The sequence below is a fragment of the Palaemon carinicauda genome, chromosome 40 (assembly GCF_036898095.1).
Source record: "Palaemon carinicauda isolate YSFRI2023 chromosome 40, ASM3689809v2, whole genome shotgun sequence".
Lineage (NCBI taxonomy): Eukaryota > Metazoa > Arthropoda > Malacostraca > Decapoda > Palaemonidae > Palaemon > Palaemon carinicauda.
Genome location: NC_090764.1, coordinates 51685888 through 51698163, shown reverse-complemented (window position 1 = coordinate 51698163; position 12276 = coordinate 51685888). Strand labels below are relative to the sequence as shown.

Genomic DNA, 12276 nt, shown 5'->3' with positions numbered 1-12276 from the left:
GTGGTAGTGCGATCAGGCGGAGCGAGCGTAGGCGGAGGGAGTGTAGGCGGAGGCGGAGGAGCAACACTCTCAGCCCGACACTCACGCATCAAGTCCGAAAGCTGTGCTTGCATGGACTGTAGTAGAGTCCACAACATCGTACGCCTGGCAGGTGGTACTGCGATCAGGCGGAGCGAGTGTAGGCGGAGGCGGAGGAGCAACACTCTCAGCCCGACACTCATGCATCAAGTCCGAAAGCTGTGCTTGCATGGACTGTAGTAGAGTCCACAACATCGTACGCCTGGCAGGTGGTACTGCGATCAGGCGGAGCGAGCATAGGCGGGGGGAGTGTAGGTGGAGGCGGAGGCGCAACACTCAGCCCGACACTCACGCATCAAGACCGAAAGTTGTGACTGCATGGACTGCAGTAGAGTCAACTTGGGGTCGGCAGACACTAAGGTCTGCTGAGGTTAAGCCTTAACAGCAGAGATCTGCTGCGGCAGAACCTTACTCCTCTTAGGCGGAGTGTATTCAACTGATGACTGAGGAGAGTCAGAGCTAACCCAATGACTGCATCCGGGTTGTTGAACTTTAACTTCGTACGTCTGGCATAGGTCTGGACTTTACGTTTAAGAGGTCTTGAGACCTGAGACCAGCGTTACTCTGCCTTTATTTTCTCCCCTAAATCTCTTCTGCAGACGAGCAAAATAAGGGCTCAATCGTCTGCGGGTGGGAGTGACGGTCTCGGTAAGACACGCCCACAACCACCGAGGATACTTCTGTGCGCCGATCAAGGCCTGCCGAACCCTTTTGCCCTTCGACATTGCTTCTCCCCTGGGCTTGGGAGCTTGCAAGAGGTCCCGGACTGGGAGGACGACTGGCGCGCACAAAAGTACCCTCACGCACAACACTGACATACTTTGCGCTAATCACTTATCACTTTGATTTCTGTTTGCACTTATTTCACTGAACTCGAAACTTTAAGTGGTTTGTACCTGAAACACGCAATTCTATCCTTTCTCAAAAGTTAGTAATTGCGAAAACAGAATTACAATGTAACAGAAAAATCTAATGAAAGATAATTCAGTGGCTGGAAAGAGACTAAACACTAGATCACTCTAGAAACGTTTAGTTTCTTCCCCTAAAGAGACTAGGGAGAAGAGCAAAAACGATAACGACGTTACTCGTACGCCTGGCAGGCTTGAGTGAAACGTTTATCCTCTTTCTCCCTCCGTCTCTATCTCTCTCTCTCTCTCTCTCTCTCTTGACTTAGAACCTGAGAGAAGAGCCCAATCATATATATCGTTAAAACATATTATTGTTAAAGGAAAAAACTGAAATATTTCCCAAAATGAAAAGTTCCTTTATTAGGATCAAAACCATTAAGTTAAGAAAGAATGAACAAAACGCTAGACACGGTTACTCTTACTGCAATGTGAAACCGTGAACATTCTTTCTCTATCGTAACGATAGAGTGCAAGTTGAACGTTCTGAACGTCAACAACTGCAGAGACCAAACAAAACGTTAGTTCAACTTTGAAAAAGTACGAGACTATCAAAGAAATTCTTTCAACTCTGCGGCGGAAATAGCATAATATGTTAACAGGTAAAACCGAAATGACGGGCTCAATGTTAATTAACTTCGGTACCAAGAAAAGACCGCCTACTATTAGGAAGGTCGAATATAAACAAATATAAAAATTAATTTTAATAAGTTTATAATAAAAGGAAGTTAATCGAAGAGGCCTATAAGAGGCGGAGAGATAAAAAATAAATCTATAACTTTTGTTAAACAAAATTAAGAAAGAGAGTCTATACTCTCTTAGACACCAACACTTCCGTCTAAGGGAAGGGTCGGCCATTGAAAGGTGAACGAGAGTTCATACTCTCTTCGTCACCATAATTAATCAAATTAATTCCAAAAGCTAACTAAGCTAATATAGAAGTTTCCAGTAAAGCGACAGCCGAAATCAAAGAGAAATACTTCACCAAAGTCGTGAAAATACTCCAAGAACATAAGCGTATCCCAGAACGTCTTGCCGGATAGCACGACAGAGGAATAATTGAGGAGGTGTCAACAAGAAGTACTTGAGTACCTGGCCACAGGTGGCGCTGGTAAGTACACCCCCTTCTAGTATTGTGATAGCTGGCGTATCCCTCCATAGAATTCTGTCGGGCAACGGAGTTGACAGCTACATGATTATCGGGTAAGTTTAATATTGAAAATTGAAGTATTTTGTATCTTTCCTAACTATACAAACCTAGAGCTCTTTATTAGGGAATATGTTTTCAGCAAAGCTGGAAGACTAGCCATAAGACTTTTAGTGGGGTGTAACTACCCCACCGGTAATTAGCGGGTGGGATAGGGGGTAGAACTAGCTACTCCGCTCACACACACACTTGTGCCATCTCGTCAATTTTGACAGTAGGCTGGACAGCAGGAGAATGGGTGCTGGCAGGCCAAATTTGTATGAAGAGCTAAAGGTTCATATTGTTAGGGAAAAATGAAAATTACTTTAAATTCGCCATTTATTCCACCACTAAATAAAAATCCTTTCCCTCTTTATTAGGGATGACTCACCCCTAAGGTGGGTGGAAATCCTAACCAACTGGCTCGCTTTTGACCAGGGGTTTTCTCCCTTCATGCTATGCACTCATAAGGGGGAAAACCTGGACACCTCACTAAAACTCCTTGCACTAGCATACTTTAGTGGCCTGAATAACCTGTGTGATTGTGTAATACTATTAATGTGACTAGTCTAGATAAGAATTCTCAAACATTAGAATCTTTGAGCCATCCATAGACGTTACCCATTCCCACCTTGCCAGGGGTTATGGGGATCCAACAAGTATATATATCTATACAGTACCAAGTTACACCCAGGAAATGGTTTTACCTGCAGACAGAGGAGGCAAACTTACAGAGTACCATAAGTGCTGTTCCCCAACAGAGGGGAAGATGAAGAAAGAAAGAACCAGTCATTCTTACCATGCATCCCAAACTTAATCCTGGGTGACCTCCGCTCTTCACCATCTGCTACTTGTTCATCAAGGAGCCTGAGGTGTTTAATTACTCGTTCTACAGCCACAACAGGACCGATGGAGAAAGTCTTCATGTTCCTTTGGATCACATCTTACAGGTAGTGGGCGGTAAAGGTTGTTTGAAGCTTCAACACGGCCACTTGAAGGACCTCCACCAGAGAGTAGTTCTTCTTGAACACTAGGGAAGTTTTTATGTCCCTAATGTCATGACCTCTAGGTCTCCTCATCTGCAGAAAGGGATCTGGATTCAAAGCTAGGTATATAATATAGCGAATCTTTCTCTTGACCTTCCCCGTGCTGACGAAGGGTGCTCTAACTTGGAGGCCAACTCCTACAGTTCTCTTGAGGTAGCACCTCAAGCTCCTCACTGGAGAAAGTAGCAGTTGATCTGGATTATCAGTTACATTATGAAGACACTAAATCCAGAAGGGTCTGAATTTAGGATCCACTTCTCCCGGATTTTGAGTCTTGGTGATAAACTCAGTGACAATGCCGAACATTACCTATCCCCATCCTCTTGAATGGGAGACATCGTAGGAAAGACAATGGAGTTCACTAACTCTCTTGGCCGAGGCTAAAGCGAGTAGGAAAACTGTCTTCAGAGTCAGGTGAAGATCTGATGTCTGGCATAATGGCTCGTAAGGGGTTCCTTTCAGAGAGCGAAGAACACTAAACACGTTCCATGGAGGAGGTCTAACTTCCGACCGAGGACAGGTAAGCTTGATGTATGGTATCTGAAGATCCCTGGAGGTATCCGGACATTATCTTCACAACGTGTTGCAAAAAACCTCTCTATGTAATAAGATACTGGATAACCTCCTAGCATGAAGACGTAGGGAACCTAGAGCATTGTGGATGATGTTCACTCATGGCTCTGAGTAGATCGTGTCGTGGAGGGAGTTCTCTTAGGACTTCTGTCAGCAGTTGAAGAAGGTCTGGGAACCATTCTGCATGATACCATAGCAGAGCTAAGAGGGTCATTGCTAGTATGGACGATATCTTGCCTTATTGAGCACCCTTCTCATCAGGCAAAATGGGAGAAAAGCATAGACGTCAATGTCCCACCAGAACTGGGGAACCGTAAAGCTAAAGTCTGTGTTGAAACACTCACAACCTGAAAGAGAAAAAAAGATAAATTTATAATGCCTAGTCAGTATGGGCGGTGGAGAGAGACAAACGTCCATTCTCAACCAAGCCAAAAGCAAAAGTGACAAGACAACAAAGGTGTGTGCGTAAGCGGGGTAGCTAGTACTACTCCATAATCCCCGCTAACTAGCGGTGAGGTAGTTACACATTGCTAAGAGTCTTAGGGCTAGTCTTTAAGCTCAGCCGAAAGTATATTCCTTAATATAGAGCAAAAGCGTTTGTAATTAGGGAAGAAAAAAAAAATATTAGAAAAATGTTATCAGAATGAAATTAAAAATTTTGAAGCATTTTGTATTTTTCCTAAAGAAGCAAACCTGTAGCTATTTATAGGGGTATTATCGGCGAAGCTGAAAGTTTTGTCAAGGGTTAACTACCCACCCGCTAGTTAGTGTTTGTTACTCACTTTGCTTGGAGGTGAACTTCAAAGGGGACTCGTTATGGTGAGCCAATCTGTATAAATAGCTACAGGCTTACATCATAAGGAAAATACAAATTACATCCAAATCTGTCATTTATTCTGTAACTAAAATACAAACCAATGCTATCTATAGAGGTTGACTCACCAATTAGGAGAGTGGAAGACCCTGCCAGTCTAGCTTTTTGGCTTTGACACAGGGATTCCCCTCCAAGTGTGTTAGCACACAGTACATAGAAATCGTACATGTCACAAGGAGCTTGAGGTGTTAAACCAGTTGTGCAGCCACCACAGGACCGATATTATTATTATTATCATTAATTACTTGCTGAGCTAAAACCCTAGTTGGAAAATCAGGATGATATGAGCCCAGGGGCTCCAACAGGGAAAATAGATCAGTGAGGAAAGGAAACAATGAAAAATAAAATATTCCAAGAAGAGCAACAAGATTAGAATATCTCCCAAATAAACTATAAAAACTTTAACAAAACAAGAGGAAGAGAAACAAGATAGAACAGTGTGCCCAAGTGTACCCTCAAGCAAGAGAACTCTAACCCAAAAGACAGTGGAAGGCCATGGTACAGAGGCTATGGCACTTCCCAAGATTAGATAACAATGGTTTGATTTCAGAGTGTCCTTCTCCTAGAAGAGTTGCTTACCATAGCTAAAGAGTCTCTTCTATCCTTACAAAGAGAAAAGTTGCCACTGAACAATTACAATGATGTAAGAAGAATTGTTTGGTAATCTCAGTGTTGTTAGGTGTATGAGGACAGAGGAGAATGTGTAAAGAATAGGCCAGACTATTCAGTGTGTGTGTAGGCAAAAGGAAAATGAACCATAACCAGAGAGAAGGATCCAATATAGTACTGTCTGGCCAGTCAAAAGACCCCATAACTCTCTAGTGGTAGTATCTCAATGGGTGGCTAGTTACGTCTTGCAGGTAGTTGGTGATGAAAGTCATTTAACACTTCCACATGCCCACCTGTAGAACCTAGGCCACAGAGTAGTTTCGTTTAAAGGCCAAGGACGTAGCAATGCCCGACGTTGTGTGATTTGGGTCAACGTGTCTAAGAAGGATCTGGATTTAGTGTGAGGTCAATCACCTTGTGAATCCCAGCAGAGATGGTGTTCTTCGTGATCTTCCTTTTGACCTTCTTCGTGCTGACAAAGAGTACTGGTACATGGAGGCGACCTGTTGATGTTCTTTCGAGGTAGTAACTCGAACTACTTACTGGACATAGTAACAGTTGATCCGATTAGTCAGTTACATAAAGGAAACTCATTGTTCGGAAGGAATCACATCTAGGATCCGCTACCCTCGGATTTTGAGTCTCTGCACCAAACTCAGGGATGAAGCCAAAGCTTACCTCTTCCCATCACATAGAATGGGTGATGTCATACGAGAGACCATGAAGTTCGCCAAATCTTTTAGCTGAAGCCAAGGCGAGTAGGAACACCATCCTCAAAGTGAGCTGGCGATCTGTTGCCTGGCATATTGGTTCGTAGGGAGGACCCTTCAGGGAACAAACGACACTAACCACATTTCATGGAGGAGGTCTCGCTTTTGACTGGGGACACACAAGTTCATAACTTCCTATGAGGAGAGAAAGTTCCAGGGAAGAGTAAATATCTACTCATTCCAGCTTAATGGCGAGACTCAAGGCCGAGTGGTAACCTTTTACTGCCGAAACCGTGAGGAGCATTTCCTCCTACAGATGTAGGCCTTAAAAGGGACTGCTATCGCTGGGATAATCGCATCGAGGAAAGAGATACCTCTTCTACGACACCAACCACAAAAGATATTTCTCTTTGCCTGGTAGACTGAAGCTGAAGATCTTTGTAGGTCAGGCCATCTGCTTTGCAACTTGTTGCAAAAATTTTTGAGTGAGGAGATGCTGAATAGTCTCTAGGCGTGAAGTCATAGCGAAGCTATGGTTTTATGGAATATGTTGTTGTGTGGTTGTCTGAGTATATCGTGCCATGGGAGCTCCGTCAGGAGCTTCAGAAGGTCTAGGAACCATTATGCGTGATGTTAGAGGAGAGCTTAGGATCATTAATTGATTGATCGATGTTCTGGTCTTGTTGAGTACTCTTCTCATCAGACAAAACGGGGAGAAAGGCGTAAACATTGATGCTGTCCCACCGTTGTTGAAATGCATCTTGCCCAGAGCGCCTTGGGATCCGGGACTGTGGAGCAGTACAACGGGAGCCTGAAATTCAGGGACGTTGCAAACAGATCCACAGTCGGGGGAACCCTACAAAGTCAGAACTTTGTTGGCTACTAGATGATTCTAAGACCACTCGGAGCCCACTATCCGAGTTGCTCTGCTGAGATTGTGCGCGAGCACATTCCTTCTGCCGGGAATGAAGCGAGCTGATAGGGTCACCGAGATGGCTTCCGCCCATCTCGGGATCTCTACTGCCAGATTGGATAGGGGCTGCAAAAATGTACCGCCTTGTTTGTTGATATAAGCCACCACTGTGATGGTGGCACTCATCACCAATACTGAGTGGCTTGCCAGTAACTGTTGGAACTATTGAACGGCCATGAAGGATGCCTTCACCTCTTAGAGATTTATGTGCTGATATTATTTCGGGCTCGGACCATAGGCCTGATGTCGTGTAGTGCAGCATATGGGTGCCCACGCCCCCCCCCCCCCTTTCTTTTTATTGCATTTGAGAAGAGCATCAAGTCTGGGGGAAGGACAAGAAAGTCATCGCCCTTTAGCAGATTCTTGTCTGCCAGCCGCCATTCGAGGTCTGTCTGTTTTTTTGGTTCCATGGAGATCAGAATGTCCGCGGAATCGAAGGCCTGATTCCAGTTGGACTTTAGCCGCCATTAGAAAGATCACATCTTGAAGCAGCCCTTGGGAACTAGACAGACCGGGGATGACAGATGACAAAGGAGACATAACCACCTCTGGGCTGGGAGTTCTCGTCTGAGGAATGGTCTTGCAACCTTCCTCAGCTTCACTACCCTGTTGTCCTGCCTTTTCCTTGGCAGGAAAGGACTCCTTAGACACCTTGGGATGTGAAGCTGTAGTCTTACACGTTGGTGGCTTCTGCTGTTTGTTCTGCGGATGAAGAGGTGGTCTATAGGGCCGGAATGTCAAGGCCCTATGGAGAAGGGAGTTCCTGATTGGACTTCTTCCATCTCTCTGCAGCACTCTCAACGTCTTCCGGCTCAAATAATGATGAACCCTCCAGAGACAAATTTTGGTGTTTCGCTATCTCACGCTGTAGGACTTGGCGATGGAACCTATCTGCCTCAGGATGGTGTTTGCCCACAAGTTTACAACTTGGTGGGTAAGTACCTAGATGAATTAAGTCCCCACAGCAGAAAGGCTTCACTTGCCTTCCTTGAGCTTTTCTTGGACACATCCTCGGTCAGCAACAGGTTTCCCACAGACCCCACCCAGAGGTCCAGCACCGAAGTAGCCTGCATGGCATACTACAGCAGCTTTTCCTAGTTGAGGATCTCAGGCGCAGAGAACAAAACTTGTAATCCGGAAAGTCTCTCTTGAGAGATCCCCCTTGTTAATTCCTCTAAGGAATGGTGCAGAGAGAAGGCCGGAAGAGGCTTATCAAAGACCTCGTAGTACTTCCTCTGCTGGGCCACCAGGTTGTGAGAGGAGTCTAAAGGAAGAGCCTGTCCGGGGGGAGCCAGAGGAGTTGGTGATCTAAGCAAATGCCTTTCAACGGGTACTCTTCAGACCCTGAGATCAGGGCAGGGCTGCAATGGTCTTGGGGGGTTTTGAGTGCCATAGACCGTGTCTTTGCCCTCCTAAGGGGCCATTGCTGGGTCTGACAATGTAGAAAAATGCATAGAAAAAAAATACAAATGGTTTTTCAGATTTATTTTTTACTTTCATTTTTATTGTTTAGGTTGTATTTGTAGAATGATGTATTTCTTTTTCAATATTTCTTGTATTGTCTAACTTGATTATCTCCATTCAATCACTAAAAATTCTTCTCTTTATTGCAGAGTGACGGTGCCTTGCACCCAGCGGGGATCATATGCTAGAAATTTCTTATTAGATGAAGATTGTCAAAAACAAATAGGTTCACTTGGATAAATCATCTGAATTAAAGAATTCTGTGGAACCTATTAAAGATAAGCAGAGCGAGCAATTAGGACTCCCCTCTGCTTTTGATGCCCTTTTAATTTCAATCCAGTTGTCATGTAAAGTATCAGAGCTTAAAAAAAAAAAAGAGTATCCTTCCGACGACAGGGCACTGTAGAGGAATTAAAAAGTGCTAGGTCAGGGCAAGCAATTATTTACTGTGGGGGATTCTGAGGATATTAGTGCAGTGGACACTTTATTGAAAAAACCGTATGGTTCAGAATCTTTTATCAGTAAGTAGTCGGACATTTATGTCCAGACCCTGTTGACTCACTATGTAGATTGTGAACCGCAATATGGTGGGGTTCTCCTTCAAGCTTGAAGTTTTCTCATGTCACAAGCTTGGAACTTTGTCTTGATTATGTTGATCTTGACCGAAAAGGCTTTGTCTTGATCCTAACTGCCAAGGTTGGCTGCTGTTAACATTTATGTTTTATACCTAGAACCTGATGGGATGATAATTTGAAGGGGATTTTCTGTAGTATATATTGTTTATTATGAATGACTGACTGAGTACTGTAACCTGTTCCTGAGGATTTGTATTCATATGAGTGTACAAAGTGTGAATGGTTTATTTTTTCTCAAAGCATTTTATAGTCCAGTTAGTGTTGGACTGAAGTGAAAAGGGATACTAGTTTTTATTTTGCAATAGAAATTTTTGTATTGATGTACCGAGTCTTTTTTTTAATTTTTGTAATAAACTTTTTTGGTAATCTTTTCTTTATACACCTCTTCCCAGAAGGTGTATATGTTACAGCCTGTCATTTAGCAATAATATAATTTATTTTTCTCACCTAATTTTCAAATAACTTGAAATATAGTAAAGAAACTTCCTATCTTGAAAGCATCCTGCCACTATTTACATAGAACTCCATGCATGCCAGTAACAAGCGAGACGGCATACCTCTTGAATAATCTTAAGCAACTACAGTTCTGACTGGGTCCCCTTGCTCAGTGGTTGGTTGGCATTCAGACACAAGGCAGTCTGTGTGCTACATCTGGCCACAATCCGCAAACCAATACAACAACCTATTGGTGGCCCTCATGCAGGCCAAAACCTGCCAGAAGGCATGCTCGGTGTCCCCTTGCTCTGCCTCCAATGGCCTCAGACTAACAGTGAATTCGTTATCTTCCACCCACGAGACATCATCTTGGGTGGGTCGTGGACATCGTTGGAGTGATGAGGAACTTGTGATAACTTACTAGAAGCCTCTCAAGGTCTTGCAATCCTCGTATAGAATTTTGGCAGTGTTTCCGAGTCCTTGGGTTCTTTCCTGGGGGGGGGGGATTTCCAAGAAGGAAGCCTTTGAAAGCAACCCCATGCGTCGCTCATCCGTAGGAGGAGAGACTGTATCTACTACAGGCTGGTCTAAGTTCCCAAGAACCACCTCGATGGGGGAGGGGTTGAGGGAGCTCGCTAATGACTCTTTCCTAAGTGGAACCTCTTGCCAAGCTGCTGGATGTTGAGCAATCGGCCAAGGAGGTGTAGGGATAAATATACTTGGCATCCACTTGGAAGTCTAGACTGGAGTCAGTTTGACTTAGGCAAGATTACCTTGTCAGAAACACCCCTTTTCCTCTTCAGGAGAAAGGAGGAACCGTGGATCTTCACCTTGGATCTGCCATAGGCGAGGAAGACTTCTCCAGGGGAATCCTGGAAGTCTCCAAGTGACGGACAGGGGGGACCCCTGCCGTGAAAGCTTGAGAGAAGGTCCTCACCAGGGCTCCATACTAGGGTTTCTGACCTATAGTGGCGCTAGCTGAAAGAACCCCAGAAGGGATCGTCGAAGAGGGTTTCTACAACGGAGCCTTACCTGAAATCGATGAAGACTTACTGGGAGGCTGTAGTTCTGAAGTTTCCTTATGAGGAAAATGGACTGGTCGTGATGATGGTTCTCTAGGAACCCTAAACATCAGCTTTTCCCGAAAGGAAGATTGTTAGGGGACTTTCCTGTCTCTCTCTGTTCTCTCCAGCGAAAGCGATGTCCTACGTTTGCGAGGGTAAGAACGAGGAGAAGGGGAATGGCCAGGAAACGAATGTCTTGAGTTCTGGAGAGCGTCTGGACGCTCGTGAAGAAGAATGCTTGTGAGGTCTCCTTTCACAAGAATGACTACATTCTGGAGAGCGACAACGATGGTCAAAGGATAGGCGAGGTTCCAACGATGGTCAAAAGATAGACGAGGTTCCAACAATTGCTGTATCGCAGGTCAGCAATCGAGTGTCACTGGAGAGTGACGAGCTGCCGATGGAGAATACTGGATGCCTGCTGATAGTTTAGGGGGAACTGTGCATTGGCGAGCGTTGAGGGACTGATGTCGTTTCACTTCCGATCTCCTATGAGATCGGCGAGTCCCTGGCGAATGACTAGCCGACAGCGACTGGCAAGCAGTCTAAGGGTTATAGTGAGCTGGCTAACGGCAAGACGTCGGAGAATGACGAATCAGCGATCGGCGGACCGTAAGAGAACGGCAAACCGTAGGTGAACAGTGAACCGCTCGGGAGAAGCAAGTTTTTCATGAACAGCGAACCATTGGCAAACGGCGATCAGCTGATTGTTGATGAGAGAACAAGAGACTAGGAACAGGGTGACTGGAACCAGCTGGCAAACCGCGAACAGCAGTTTGTTGGCGAGCAGTAGGCGAGGAGTGTTGGAGTGACGAATGGCGCAAGGCTGGCGAACGACGGGTCCAAGCCAAGTCCGTTAATACAGGGGAAGGTCGGGAACCAGGTGGTAAGCAACAAGACTGGTGCGAGTCATCAGACCAACGGTCTCTGTGACAGCAGATCCTTCGAAGGGGATCGTTCAGCAGCAGACATTGAAGCGCCAAACAGTCGGAAAGCGTTTGAGGCGACGAGGGCCCCGAACTCTATGCGATCGTTGCCCGCGAGGGAAAATCTCTGCAGGGGAGGGCTGACCAGCAAGTTGGTCTCTGGTAGGCCACCAAAGAGGTGTCTCTATTAGTGGTCTCTTTTGCGAATGGGAGATCATCTGTAGGAGAGACTTGCCTCGGAACTTGCTCTGCACACGTAGGTAGAATGATCGGCGAGAAGGGCAGGATGAGGCAGAGCAGCAGAGGACTCATCAGGGTCAGGATCAACACCAAGTAGAGCCAACAGATCTACCTCTGGGGCGGAAGAACGTTGCCATTCCGCACCACGCTAAACAGGAGCTGCAACAAAACCTCCTTTGAAGGGGGGCTGGACACACCTGAAAAATATCAGAAAGCATTAAGGACTCGCCCAGGGGGAGAGGCCAAGCCGCTTTGCTAGGGGAAGCAACACCGTCTCTCAAGAACCGAGGTTGTCCAAGAGTATTAGACGGTTCCCCGAGGAAATCGGGTGAACAGGAGCTTCGGAGAAGGTAGGGGAGTGGAAGAAGCAGCTTTCGGTTTCTTCTGCAGCTTTATTCTTTTGTCGTTGACCAAACCTTTCTCACTGGGAGGCAAACCACTCCCAGCATTCATCACAAGTATTATCAGTATCACACTGTTGAATTCTACAGGTGGGACACAAACGGTGAGGGTCAATGTCTATTGAGGACATAAATGTCCCATAAGAGTGGCCCTCAG

The 12276-nt window shown here is 45.5% G+C and overlaps 1 protein-coding gene across 1 annotated transcript in view; it reads right to left on the bottom strand.

Annotated features, from left to right (window-relative positions):
* The window catches only part of LOC137631778 (uncharacterized), a 143650-nt gene that overhangs the window by 104210 nt on the left and 27164 nt on the right, over positions 1-12276 (bottom strand). The gene's annotated exons all lie outside the window — the stretch shown is intronic.